The sequence below is a fragment of the Haliotis rufescens genome, unplaced genomic scaffold (genome assembly GCF_023055435.1).
Source record: "Haliotis rufescens isolate VD_foot unplaced genomic scaffold, xgHalRufe1.0.p SCAF_31, whole genome shotgun sequence".
NCBI classification, from domain to species: domain Eukaryota; kingdom Metazoa; phylum Mollusca; class Gastropoda; order Lepetellida; family Haliotidae; genus Haliotis; species Haliotis rufescens.
Genome location: NW_025964013.1, coordinates 5076227 through 5091307, shown reverse-complemented (window position 1 = coordinate 5091307; position 15081 = coordinate 5076227). Strand labels below are relative to the sequence as shown.

The window sequence follows — 15081 nt, the reverse complement described above, 5'->3', positions numbered from 1 at the left end:
GTGACTCTCACTGCAGACATTACCCCCACAAGTTTCTCACAAGGTATAAGGATCATTTGTATGTAGAACGTTTTCCCGCGTACAATTTCTGTTCTAGGTGAAATTACTTATGCCCCTCACTCACGGCCTCATAGACCCAGCTGGCAATATACGTGTGTCATTTCTGTTTTGTTTGCTGTTTAACGCCGCACTCAGCAATATTCAAGCTATAAGACGGCGGTCTGTTAATAACCGATATTGGACCAGAAAACAACAACAGTTATTGACATCATGGGCATCGGTCCACGCAATTGGTTGGTTGGTTGGTTTGTTGTTTTACGCCGCACTCAACAATATTCCAGCTATATGACGGCGGTCTGTAAATAATCGAGTCTGTACCAGACAATCAAGTGATTCATATCATGAGCATCGATCCACGCAGTTGGGATCGATGACATGCATCAACCAAGTCAGCGAGTCTGACAACCCGATCCCGTTAGTCGTCTCTAACGACAAGCATAGTCGCCTTTTACGGCAAACATGGGTTGCTGAAGACCTTTTCTAACCCGGATCTTCATGTCGTGTTTTGTACATGTCGTGCATCGTGTATGCAGTGTAGTCTTTATACAGATAAACATGTGATTCAATATGCGATTTGCCCCTGTTGAATTCTATAGCTGTCAGTGACAATAACATTCCCGAAAGCCTAACAACTGTACCAGACACCGAAAGCCTCTCAATGCATAAAAGTCCTAGGGTAAACAACTATAAGGATACATGCAGCTGCACATGGACTTGCACACCAAGTAATATTTGAATATTACAGAACATTTTATATTTCTTTACAACTGCACCTGTCACTCACACGCACAGCAATTAAAGATTTATGTGACGGGACTGCCATCCGGTATGTCGTAATTAAATTCATATCTTTAATGGAGACTTTCAAACATTCACAAAGGACATTTGCAAGCAGGCAGTTTAGTATTCCTAGCCCATGTCAGGCTGTATGTGTGAGTAGCTGCATATACCTAGTTTCCATTACCCACGCTTTATATTGATGAGGCCACTTCGTGTTACACCCTCTGTTGTGGATATTTCAACACCACCATCAGTGAGTTCAAGACGACGTTAATGATGAATACACAATGCCATTTGGAAAGTGGTCAAATGTAACTAATGTTATATTTGGGATAACACTTTCTTAGTAAAGTACAGATTCTAGTACTTTTTTGGGTTGAGTCCCGTCCGGGATTCGAACCCACACCTGCCAGAGTGAGGCACCTAATCGCCAGCACATAAAGTCAGCGATCTAACCCACTCAGCCACCGAGGCTTCCACAAAAATGAAAGTCCGACAACTGGTACAGGAAGCATCGGTGGCTGAGTGGGTTAGATCGCTGACTTTGTGGGCTGGCGATTAGGTGCCTCACCCTGGCAGGTGTGGGTTCGAATCCCGGACCAGACAATCCAGTGATTAATATCATGTGCATCGATCGACGCAATTTATTCCTTATTCCTTACTTTATCTTTATTCTTTAGTTTTTTTCATTCAGTTATTCAGATAACAGAAACAGTTCACAGTTTCAAATCATATAAACTGACGTCCAAAAGAAACTTTACCAACTGAAAATATAAATTTCAGACAAAGTATACAATTGTTTTCGATGAAGTCTATCTAAAACACATAACCTAAATACAACAATAGTGTATGCAGAAAATGTAAATCGTCTGTTACATGTTTGCGAGATAACACGCGAAAAAGTGAAAAACACGTGCACCACGGACAACTGCAAATGCACGTGCGGGTAAGGGTATAAAACGGTTGCAACGGCAAGTCAGACATCCACAGTGATAAAAACAAATGCCACGACTCACAGTCGAACAACGTGAACGAGCCTTGGGTATGGTACAGATTGGAGCCACCCACGCCCATATTGCACGAACCTTCGGTGGTTCCCGTGTTGCCATTACCAACTTGATGCAACGTTACAGACAGACAGGGCGGACCGCTGACAGGCCAAGAACAGGCAAACCCAGGGTGACCACGCCCCATGATGACCGGTACTTGCGTACCTTGCACCTCCGAAATCGCTTCCTGACAGTGACTTCATCGGCGACAAATGCCTTAGGTCACAGGGTTAGTCGACAGACAGTGGCTAGGAGACTCAGGGCTCATGGAATCAGGGCTTTTAGACCATACAGAGGACAGCTATTGACAGCGCAACATCGTCGTCTGCGATTGAGATGGGCCCGGACTGTACGACGTTGGCAATGACGTGACTGGCAGAGGGTTGTCTTCGCTGACGAAAGTCGATTCTGTATGTTTAGAGCTGGAATCTTAATATATGTTATTGCTAATGATAGTAAATAATATTTCAAACTTGTGAGCAGAATCTGAATGCAATGGGTCAATACTGTTAATCTTAAGAGATTTATGACTATATTATCACTCATATCGCCTCGACCAGAAATGGGATAATGCCTTTAAAATCTACACTTAATGGAATCTTAAGATTTTCTTCTGGCTGATGATAGTGTAATCCCATTTCAAACTTATGAGAATCTGAAAGCCATGGGTCAATATGTATAATTTTAAGAGACTTTTGACTATATATTATTCATATCACCTTCACCAGAAATTGGATATCACCCATAAAATCTACAATAAATGGAATCCTAAGTATTTCTTTCGGCAGCTGATAGCAAATAACATTTCAAACTTGTGAGCAGAATCTGAAAGCTATGGGTCAATATGTATAATTTTAAGAGATTTTTTACTATATATTATTCATATCACCTTGACCAGAAATGGGATATCACCCATAACATCTACACTTAAAAATGGAATCTTAAGATTTCTTCTTGGCTGCTGATAGTAAATAACATTTCAAACTTGTAAGCAGAATCTGAATGCAGTGGGTCAATATATATAATTTCAAGAGATTTTGGACTATATATTATTCATATCACCTTCACCAGAAATTGGATATCACTTATAAAATCTACAATAAACGGAATCCTAAGATTTTCTTTCAGCAGCTGATAGTAAATAATATTTAAAACCTGTGAGAAAAGCCTGAATGCTATGAGACAATATTTCTAATTGTAAGAGATTGTTTACTATATATTATTCATATCACCTTCAACAGAAGTTTGATATCACCTATAAAAACTACAATTAAGGAAATCTTAAGATGTCTTCTTGGCTGGTGATAGTAAACAATATTTAAAACCTGTGAGCAAAGCCTGAATGCTATGAGACAATATCTCTAATTGTAAGAGAATTGGGACTATATATTTTCCATATCACCTTGACCAGAAATTGGATATCACCTATAAAATCTACAATAAATGGAATCCTAAGATTTCTTATGGCTGCTGATAGTAAATAACATTTAAAACTTATGAGCAGAATCTGAATGCTATGGGTCAATATATATAATTTCAAGAGATTTTTAACTAAATATTATTCATATCACTATGACCAGAAATTGGATATCACCCATAAAATCTACACTTAAAAACGGAATCCTAAGATTTCTTATGGCTGCTGATAGTAAATAACATTTCAAACCCGTGAGCGAAGCCTGAACACTATGAGACAAATTTATAACTTTAAGAGAATTTTTACTCTTTATTCCATTTCAGTGTTGGAAACGGTTTGGGATTATGACACAGACAGACAGAGATTTTGGGAGCGCTCACTCTGACCTCGTCGCGCGCATGTCGTTTCATAAGTGTCAGGTCGAGGCCTTGTATATTTGTGTTACGTGTGAGGGTGGTGGGGGTGATGGGTGGGGTCTGCGCTCTCGCTATACTATGTTTCGTTTTCAGCTCAGTCACACGTGTTGTCTTTAGAAGAGTGGCTGATACAATACAATTATCAATCATTGGATCTGGCCTTAAGAAAAATATATATGTTCATTATTATGGATATCGTTACTCTTCGTCGACAAATATGTTTGCTTTGTTGGCGTCGTTGGAATGAACCTTATTGGCTGGACACACTGTATATCTTGTTGACATAAGTTGTTATAGCCTGCAAGTGTTAATATATTTCACTTGAAGTGTAATATTTCGTTGCGTATTCATTTATTATATTCGGAAGATAATGATTTAGCATTCACTAGATTGTATGAAATTCCAAATATCAATTCTATATATTCTCTATGGCAATAATGGTCGAGTTTGTGTATATTGAAATCATCACGTTCCATGTACGTAGAAAGTTTTGGATAGTTTCTTTCGCAAACACATATAGCTGAGATGATCGACTGTTTGTCCTGGTACATCTTAATGTGACGGTGACACAATTTCAGTAAAACAGATATATCAATAACCAATCTAAACATAAACAATTCATAATATTTACAGATTCTATTTCGTGCCTTCAGGGAATTATAAGTGCCATGTAAACAGGGCGGCCTCCGTGGTAGAGCCTCTGCCTGCAGAGTGAAAGGTCCGGGGTTCGATCCCCGGCCGCTGATAACAAAATATGTAAATAGATTATACGTGTTCTCACCCTGCCTGACGCTCGGCACTAAGGGAGTCAAACCAATGACTGGTCGGCTCGTGGTCAGTCTACTGTGTCTGAGAGGGGTATTCGTGTTAAACTGCATGGTATATCAGTGGGATAGCACTATAAATCGGCATCAGTCTGGATTAGTAGAATTCCAAATTTCCGCCAAAATTATTTAAGCGACTATAAAGGAGGAGGTCGCCTTACCTTTCGGCCATACCCTTCTCGACCACATTACTAAATTTCGAAATACGTATATGTCGGAAAGCGCACATTAAACCCCAACTAAGCAAGTAATGAAGCAGCCACACGCACGCACGCACGCACGCACACACGCACACACGTGCATGCACATCGCGATATAAGTGCAATTGTCTTGGACGCGGCGTTAAACCCAATTTCACTTTACCTCTGATGGTGATCTTTGGTTTACTGATCTGTGTATTCTGTAATAATCGTCTTTGACCAGGTCGCGTAGCACATCCGGGTAGTAACACGTTTGCCAGTACGTCAAATATCGGTGCATGGTAGTCTTGAGAGTTGTAATCACACGCTCAGCGTAGGACGTTTTGGTTTCATTCTAGGTGACATAAGTGGATGCCCTGCCTTTGTAAATAGGTTTTCACTTTTCTATTGTTGAAATCACGACCTTGATCCGACTTTATCATTCGGGGTAAAGGAGCGGATGTAAATATTTTCCTAAGGGCTTTGACAACAGAGTTGGGAGTTGATTTTTATGGGTTCAACCCATGAATATCTTGAAGAAATATTAGTTGCTATTAACAAATACTTGACACAATCATTGTCCGAAGCTATTTTAGACACGTCTACTGAGTCCATATCCTATCGAGCATTCAAGCCTGTAGCCACCACTCTGATATGCTCAATCTAAGCCTCAAAGGCCTCTGAAGTGAATATGCATCCGGTGAAGTTAGCCACTTCTTAATGTGATGTTATCCCATACCAGTTTGTTTCCTTCTTCGTGACAACGTAACATAGTTTAGTGTGTTTAAAAAAGGGGGCTGGGTGTTGTGGAATTAAATAAATACCGTATTCGACGTAATAAGCGCCCCGCTCTAATAAGCGCCCACGGCGATATTTGCTAATATATTGGCTAGTGAACAATCCCAATCAGCACTCCTTCCGATTGATCAATGTACACAAGACTTATTTATTCGTGTATAATACGCACTCGTGTGTTATATCACCCTTAATTATGGGCAATTAAATTCTTGAAAAATATATCTGTCGTATGTAAACATTTCAGGCTGTTAGCATAAACCACGAAAATTACGATCTTTCAACTCAAAATAATATTCTACTAAGCGCCCCCTATTTCTAATCCACAGCTTGCCTAACCTAACTAGACGACCCAGTTATGTGACCTGGTTGCACAGCTTTACTCGGTGTACACAACACCGGGAGACGGAAGTATTATGGTTAGAGCGGGGGTCGCTATCAACTTAATTTTGAAATATTACATTTCACTGCTGCCGTTAGCGTTTCATGTTATTTATCAAGTTTGTTATCACCTGAATTCTCTGAAGGGATATTGTGTAGTTTTTTACTGTGTAATATAATGTTGACCGCAAGCTTCACCTTTTCAGATTCAGATTCAGATTCTTTATTCTCCATAGACCACCGACGGTGGTACAAGAGCATACATAAAGTACAGAGATAAATATAATATGTACATCAAGACGGCTGTGTGCATTTAGATTTAGCATCCAAAGTGTTAAATACAAATAATACATATTTCGATAGACGTTTTAGCTCGTTTAGTTTGGTCGTTGAAAATAGGCTTCTTAATGAAAACACATTTGACCAAGTTAAATATCTTCTAGGAATAAGTGCAAGTCTTTTGTTATCAAAAGCTGGACATCGAATACATAATGGAATTCATCAGCTGTTGCTGGGGAGTTACAGAGTGAACATAGACGTTGTTCTCTGGGTACATTATTCCAGCGGCCAGTCTCGACTGGTAAATTGTGGTTATTAGTGCGAAATTTTAAGAGCGGGTAATAAACAGATTTAGGTAGGTAGAGATAGTTTTCAAATAATGGCATTTCTTTAAGATATTTATAATAGAAACCTTTTGAACTCCACAATATTGAACTTCTCCAGGATTGTAGAAAATGATCGGTCAATATTCTTTCCACAGTCGAGACTAGCCACTTGGTGTTGAAATTACATGGCATATCATATACTTGGGTCAGGCCACAGGAGCTTAATAGACATTCTAGATTACATAACCAAGGGTGAATATTGGAGTTTAAGTGAGCATCCATCCTTATGAATTGATGTATTAGACTCGAAAACTTACTTTGTTGAGATCGTATAATATGTCTATGCCAAAAACCTATAATTATCTTAGCTACTCTAATATTAAGGGGGCTCCTGCCTAATTCTCCATAGGCCATAAAAGAAGGAGTTGATAATTTCAAACCAGCCGCTATTTTAAGGAATTTTAAATGAACTTTTAAAACCATATTCAAACATTCAAATCACTTCGGCGCCGTACAGTAAGATTGGTAACACCACAACATCAAATGTTTTAATAATACAATCGAGTGGGAGATTGATATTTCGGGCTTTCTTCAGGAGACAGTACCTACATTTTGTGGCATTCTCGGTTAAAGTTTTGATGGCAAGACAAAATTTCCTATTTTTATTGAATTTTATTCCTAAATAATCATAGAAGTCTACCGTTTCTAATTCTTTATTGTCGAAAATGAAGGGGGCGAATTTTCTCTGTGTAGTACCACTGCCAAACACAACAACTTTAGTTTTAGATATGTTAACCGTTAGTTTCCATTTTCGACAGTATAATAAGAGGGAGTTTAAAGAAGTTTGCAGAGATCCAGGATCGGTACCAAATAGAACTATGTCATCAGCGTACAGCAGTAACAGGAGCTGTACACAGAGAGTAAATGTTTCCTCTGACAGCGTTAACTTGACACCTTGACAACAGTTTTCTATCAACCACGGTTCGAGGTCGTTAAGGAATATTGAAAATAGAAGGGGAGATAAATTTTCTCCCTGGCGAACTCCAGTGTAACTTGGGAAGAAGTTAGAAGTGTGTTTGCCTATTTGAACACATGACTTAATGTCACTATGCATGTTTTTAACTAATGTTAAAAATCTACCCGTAATTCCAGAATTTAACAATTTTGACCAGAGACCCACCCTCCAGACATTATCAAAGCTTTTGAAAAGTCAATGAATACACAATATAATTTTTCTTTATTACTTTTTTGAATATTCATTAGCATATTCAAAACAAAAATATTATCAATTGTAGAAAATCCCTTACGAAATCCAGTTTGGGCTGGCGATAACATGTTATTCACATTTAAATAGTTAGTTAATCTAGTGTTTAAAATACCAGTAAATAGCTTACCAAGACAACTCAGTATTGTGATAGGTCGATAGTCAAAGTCAAAGTCAAAGACGTTTATTGTATCAAAGGCCATCGGCCCATATACAAGTTCAGATTAATACAGTGGGTGAGAATTTACAGATTGGAAGATGCAACAAAAATTATAAAAATATAACATTCATTTAACAATCGGTGATAATCATGAGGACTTTCTAGGGTAAGGTAATTAAACTTCTGAATTTCCACTCAACATGTTATTTCGTAGTTCCATCCCATGTTTTACAAATAAAGACAGTTTAAACATTACATCGGCATCATTCGATGACAAAATAGAAACAAACGCTATTCTACTCGTCTTAGATAAGAAACATTCTGGTATATATTTAGTACGTAGTTCTGCATAATAAGGACATTCAAAGGTAAAATGTATTTCGTCTTCTATAGCAGAGTTACAGAACGGACAAATTCTTTGTATTCTTTCAAGTGATATATTCCGTCCATAATTAATCATAAGTTTTGACAAGCCAAGTCTGTATTTAATATATGCATTTCTTAGGCGACTATTTGTTAAAACTGATAGATATTTTTCTGGCTCTAATAAAGTCTTAAATGTTCTGTACAAATCATAACGTGAACTGTTTTCCAAGTTTTCCAAGATAAGAAGCAGGGTCTAACGGGTCACCCTTTCTCTTGTATATAGGCTTATTAATACCAGTTGACCATGCATTAGGGAATATACCCGTGGTGAATACAAGATTGAATAGTGATGTGAGTAGGGGCAGTAACAACTCAAATGCGTCAATCAAATAACTATTATCTATCAAATCAAACCCACAGGCTTTATTTCGTTTCAAAGATCTAATTCCCTCTTTTATTTCTTCTGATGATATAACTTTATTCAGTACAGTAATGTCATAGTTATCTGATTCAGTAACGTCTATTAACTCATCATCACCATCATATCTTGTAGAATTGATGTCCTTAAAAAAAAATCGTAAAATCTGTCTACATCCGGGATAGGTCCATTATTAGTGTTGTCTGTCCCGTTTAATATTTTCCAGAACTCTTTTGGGGAAGCTTTAGCTTTTTTTCCTCAGTTGGGTACTAATTTCGTGTTTGTGTTTATTAATGTGTCTTGTGAGGCAATTTTTATAATTCTTTGCGACTTGGCGATAATGTAATCGATTCCTTTCGGTTCCAAATTTCCTGAAGAGTTTTCTGGTTTTTAGAGTAGTTTCTACACATTAACCTGCATTCTTTATTAAACCAGAGTTTATTTACCTTATTACTGTTACAATTCTGTTTCCGAGAATGATTAGTGCGCATACCAAAAGTTTCTCGTGCAGCATTGGCGAGCATGTGCGCTAGCTCATCGGCTGACCTATTCATGACGATTACAGGCCGGCAAAGCCACATTTCGAAAATAGATAGCCCAAATTGATGTGGCTCTCGCGGCAATGGTTATGGTTGCGTGATGGTATAATGTGGCTCTCGCGGCTATGCTGTCAAAACATGCTTTGCGATTCTAACAGGTTACCGTATATAACAAAACAAGTTTTGTTTTCTCATTTTTTATTCAACAAGGATAACATATTCATCAAAACTTTACATTGATGAATATGAATAGCATATGAATATCATAATGGATTGAATGTCATTACTGCAGATGAAGGAGGTCGCCCACGTGGTCAGCATATTCCATCTCACTCAGGTGTTGGTTCAGGAGCTGGATCTTGAGGGACGCAATACGTGCATCGATTGCCTTGTACTTCTTTCTTCGTGAAGGTTCTGACCACTGGTGAGAGAGTCTCAGGACTGCAACCTCTTTGAGTGACTGCTCTCGCTGAAATAGCTTCACTTCCTCCTAGATGTTCGGGTGGCACTTCTTGGCAAGTTTCTTTATCTTGTTGTGCCACACTTCAAGGTGATTGTTGGTACGGTGGCCTTGGTTTTCGAAATGGTTCAAAATCTCTGGCATGAAGGCCCCTCCTTGAACCCAACTGGTTGTCACGTAGTCCATGAAGGCAGTCACTTTAGGGCCAGCAGGAGAGTCAGCAATCCACACATCATCCACTTTGTCACGAGGTAGTAGAGGGAGGGCAGCAGCTCTTCTCACCAGCTTCTTCACCTTCTCATCCTCCTTATAGTCCATCACCAGACCTTGTGTGGGCAGTTACCTGTAGTGTGTTTTTTTAATTTTTTTAGGTGGTTATTTAGGTTGGTGTGTCCTGTTTGGAGTTTAGTGATTACTCTGTCGATTTTTTTTATGGATGGAGAATTTTTGGTTTGGTTAGTGGTTTGCTGAGCACTTTTTTGATTTGGCTATTTGAGTTTAGATATAGGTTATGCCATTTTTTGTGATTTTTTGCTTGTTTACACTTTTAATTTCTGATTTTGAGATGGGTAAGTTTAAGCTTATTTCTTGGATTTTGAGGGATAGTTTAGCTGCTTTATCGGCGTTTTCATTACCGTATATTCCTACGTGGGCGGGTATCCACAAGAAGGTTATTTGTTTGCCTGCCTTGAGCTAAGCACACGCTGAAATGCCTCCAAGGCAATGCCTAAATGAACAGGCCTAAAAAACGACACACTGACAAGATCGTCTCATTGCACAAATTGCACTGCGCAATAGATTCACATCTGATGCTGTGTGCAATAGAGTATAATATAACAGAAACAATACCAGGTAGACGAATTTCAACAGCTATCGTTAAAAAAACGGATTTATGCAACCAGCCTGAATGCAAGGCGTCCTTTGAAGGATGTGACCCAAACAGCTTACCATAGGCGGCAAAGATTGGGGGTGGGGTGGGCTTGGCAACACCAGGGACGGGATGTGCGCCCATGACGTTACAACATGTTTACATACATTCACAGATGGCAGAGCACGTTGTTGGCGACGAAGTGGCGAGCGTTATGCCAGGGCACAATTCTTTAACTTGACCACTTTGAAGGTGGTTGAGTTATGGTGTGGGGCGGTATCACACATGACAGGCGAAGTGATTTGGTTATTGTGAATAGACATTTGACAGTCCAGCGATGTGTTGACGAAACGTCCGGTCGTTCCATTCGTTTGAAAAATCGGCAGATATGTTTAACTGCAAGATGACAATGCCAGACCATATCGTGCCAAGGTCGCCATCGATTATCTCAGACGAGAATGTATACGGACATTGGACTGGCCCGGTAAGTAGCTAAGTCCCAGACATGTCACATCTGAAGATCCGGGGTAGAAATGGTCTTCAGCAACCCATGCTTGCCGAAAAAGGCGACTATGCTTGTCGTAAGAGGCGACTAACGGGATCGGGTGGTCAGGCTCGCTGACTTAGTTGATGCATGTCATCGATCCTAATGGCGTGGATCGATGCTCATGATATTAATCCCTGGATTGTCTGGTCCAGATTCGATTATTTACAGACCGGAATATTGCTGAGTGCGGCGTTAAACAACAAACCAACCAACCACCTCAGCATAGAGCATCTGTTGGACCCGGCAACATGGCCCAGCTTGGGGCAGCTCTCGGCTCAAACCTGGTATGTATATACGTTACCTAACAATGTAAATCAGTCCTGTTTGGCACAAACAGGTGTTTTTTCTGAGAAATAAGCTTAAATCGTTACTTTGTTTGCTACCTGTCGGCTGGGCGTTTTCAGCTTAAACAATTTTGGGTATCGTTTACGTTTCATGATCACCAACTGCGCAGTTGTATGTTTCATAATAAATGCCTGTTGGTGTCTATGAGTTTATCGTGAGTTTAAGTGTGTATGTTAATGTTATCTCTGGGGATATCACATACCGAAGTCGTTGCACACAAGTAGTTGTGGGAACGTTGCAGCCTCACTGCATCACATCAGGGCTGTGTATGTGCAGTTGTTTTCGTCAAAGTGTGCACGCATGCGTAATGTCTCTGAATTACATTATAGTTTAAATTGCATAACAAGAAGCTTGAATAACATTGGGTGAAGTGAAAGAAACACCCTCTAACTAATGTCCCAGGAAATACATCAGTCACGGCATTGTGAGCTGCACGTTCAAAGTCCAACTAATGTGGGACACTCATTTAAAGGTATCTCTAAAGAACACCACGCTTAATAATTTAAATGTGGGACACTCATTTAAAGGTATCTCTAAAGATAACCACGCTTAATAATTTAAATGTGGGACACTCATATAAAGGTATCGGTAATCGGATTAGGTAATTACCCGCTAGAATAGGTGAAATGCACTCAGCTGAAAATGTGGCTCTATCGGCAATAGCCATTTCTGAAATGTGGCTCTCCCGGCTAGACACCTTCATGACAGTTACGGGGTCGTCATGACCGGTGAGTGCTGATTCAGCGACTTTAGTTATAGCGTCTATTTGATCTGCATCTATGTGTCTACAGAATACCTCAGCTTTATCTTGATTATACTTCTTTGGTTTTGTACGTGAATTGGGTTGATTATAGTTTTCATTATCATGAGTATATAAATCTTCATTTTCATTATCGTTTCCTGCAGTTGCTAATGTAAAAAGGATTGGGCAATGAATATCAGAATACAATGGCGAGTACTCACCCACCTCAAAGCTATTAAACAAAGATAAACAAGAAGAGGATGCAAGTACATGGTGAACAACACTCTTATCTTTACACGTAACGACTCCGGTAGACCTGTCTTTACCGAGGCGGCCGTTGCATATAAACAGATTTAAAGTTTTACAAATGTCAATCAGCGTTTTACCATGATTATTAACAGTGCAATGGTCACTTGTAGTTCTAACACGGGGGATGTTTAAGTCGTCTAACAATGATTCAGGGTCGTAGACATTTGTCAGGTCATCTATACCCATTTCTACTTCTTCAAGCATGTGTTTATCAAACATAGTATAATCGCTTAGGTTTCTTGTTCTACCATTAAAATCTCCCAACAGTGTAACATATTCAGAAGCAGAGAACATTGACAGTATTGAACGTTCTAGTTGATAAAACATATCGTCAGAACAGAATTTTGACCCTTCCTGGGGCAGATACACCACTCCTAAATACGCATCACTGTCAATTCCAAACATTGATCTTGATAATTTAAACCATATACAGAAATCATTTACCTCTTCAACTTGAGTGATGTATTTACAATAGTGATCCTTTACGGCAAGGCCAATACCTCCTGGGCCCACTTGCACAAAGCGATCTTAGCGCTAAGACTATTGTAAGCCTATGCTAAAGTATGGGAGTTACGATCATCTTAGCGCTAAGATCGCTTTGTGCAAGTGGGCCCTGATCTTCTCCCTGCCCCTGTTCTATGTTGCAAATACAGCTTATAGCCTCCAATTTGCATCCGTTTTCGTTTCTTGAAGGGCTATTATATCATAAGCGTGAATAAAATTTCCAAATTCGGGGAATTCAAGTCGTCTTCTGAGACCACATACATTAAGACTTGCGAGACGAACATCCTTCAGTCCATTATCACTATCAGTTATACTTTCAGTAACTAAGTTGGTACTATCATCACTGATACTACGGTGACTATTTTGAGAATAAACATGTGTACCGAAAGTTGCTTCTGAATTGGGGGCATTAGCATGTCGGAAGGTATTGCACTGATCAGGATTTGCACCGTCGTATTTTGGCTTGTCATCAACAGATGCTGTAACGACGTGGACAATGTTGTACACATTTTGGTCATTATTTACATGTACATAGTTCACATTGTCAGTATTGTTTACAATATTCTGGGTATTGGTAATACAATCCTCATGACTGACGTCAACACAGTTTGAGGGATTTATATGAACCTGACTAGAGTAACAAGTGGTCAGTGAGTCATTCAGTGACACCAATGTTGAGATGTGGTTCTCACCAACAAATGTGCTGCTGCAAGCTACTTTGCCATGTGTAGGTGTGTTAACCTCATTATAGCCATATGTTTGAACCACAGACTTAAAATTGTCAGTTAAACGTGATGGCGATACACATACATTACAAGTTGTAACAGAGTTTTCTTTGGTTTGTGGAAGAGTAGAATTGATAGCAACTCTACCTCCTGCTACATGAGGGGGACACACAATACTGAGCACGTTCTTGGTTACTGTCGTTATCTCGGAGTCAACTTTGAATGGGCGTGTACTCACAGAACTTGAATGTTGTGACTGTCTGTCAGTCGTTGTTGTGTTAAGTTTAGTCCTGTAACATAGGGAATTCTCTCCAACGTTCCAGTCCTGGGGTAGTGTGTCGCAGACTTCGCTACACCGACCACCCGCGTGTTCCTACGAGAGCCTCAGTCTGGTGTCTTCCGGTCGTCTGCTATGAGCCACCCTGTATGGTGGAGGTGAGTGGCCATTATGCGATACATTATTTATATACAATTTATCAACTGACATTGAAGCTCTCTGTCCTTTGTTCCTCGCATCTCTGACTGGTATCTTCCCAAAACGTAGACCTGCCAAAACGCAGACCCGTTAAAACAACACTCGTTATGGCTGGTTGCATCAGTAATAAGTACCCTGTACCCTTGATTAAGTAAAATGGTATCACCCATGTAACAAGAAAGAAAGCTGGGTAGATTTCACAATTTTTTATTCAAATGTTATTTCATTGTCATTTACGATTATCAGTCATTTTCACTTGTTTATCAACCCTCTGACTAGGGGCATTAGAGTATCCTTTCGGTATTGTCGGATTTCCTCCGGGAATTGTTCTATGATTTGGAATTTCTTTCCTTTTAATTCCTTCCCCTGGGACTTTACCAAATCCCTCTCCCTCGTGTAGAGAAGCTTAGCTATGACAGATCTATGCTTCACATCTCCTGATCTACGAGCAACTTTCTGTGTACTCTTTAAAAATGTAGTGTGTCACTGCAACTAAGTTTAAGCTCTCTTTTGATAAAATCCCTCAGTATACACTCAGTATCCGCCCACGTTTCATCAGAGCCCACACCACCAGTGTTTACTTTTTCTGGTATATTGGTAAATATGAGGTTATCCCGCATAGACCGTGTATGCATTAATCAACAACAAAAACGCATCAGTATATCCTCTGTTATAATATACGGCTTCTCATTCTTCGATCCTCCGATAGGTGTCGCTTCGCACAGCGCAGCGAGAATAGCGCCGAACACAATTCAAACCAGTCGAAATTCATCAGTCGAAGTCCATTACCAGCAAATTTTGAATCCGCGAAGAAGAAAACGATCCTATTTCATTACTTGAAGTGATGTCTCCC

At 39.5% G+C, this 15081-nt stretch overlaps 1 protein-coding gene across 5 annotated transcripts in view; it reads right to left on the bottom strand.

The window, feature by feature from the left end:
- The window catches only part of LOC124119067, a 117845-nt gene extending 103702 nt beyond the window's left edge, over positions 1-14143 (bottom strand). For all 5 annotated transcript variants that reach the window (XM_046481463.2, XM_048380547.1, XM_048380548.1 and 2 more), the window contains exon 1: positions 13992-14143. The gene's annotated coding sequence lies outside the window, so the exon portion shown is untranslated. The remainder of the gene's footprint in view (positions 1-13991) is intronic.
- Between the last annotated feature and the right edge of the window lie 938 nt (positions 14144-15081).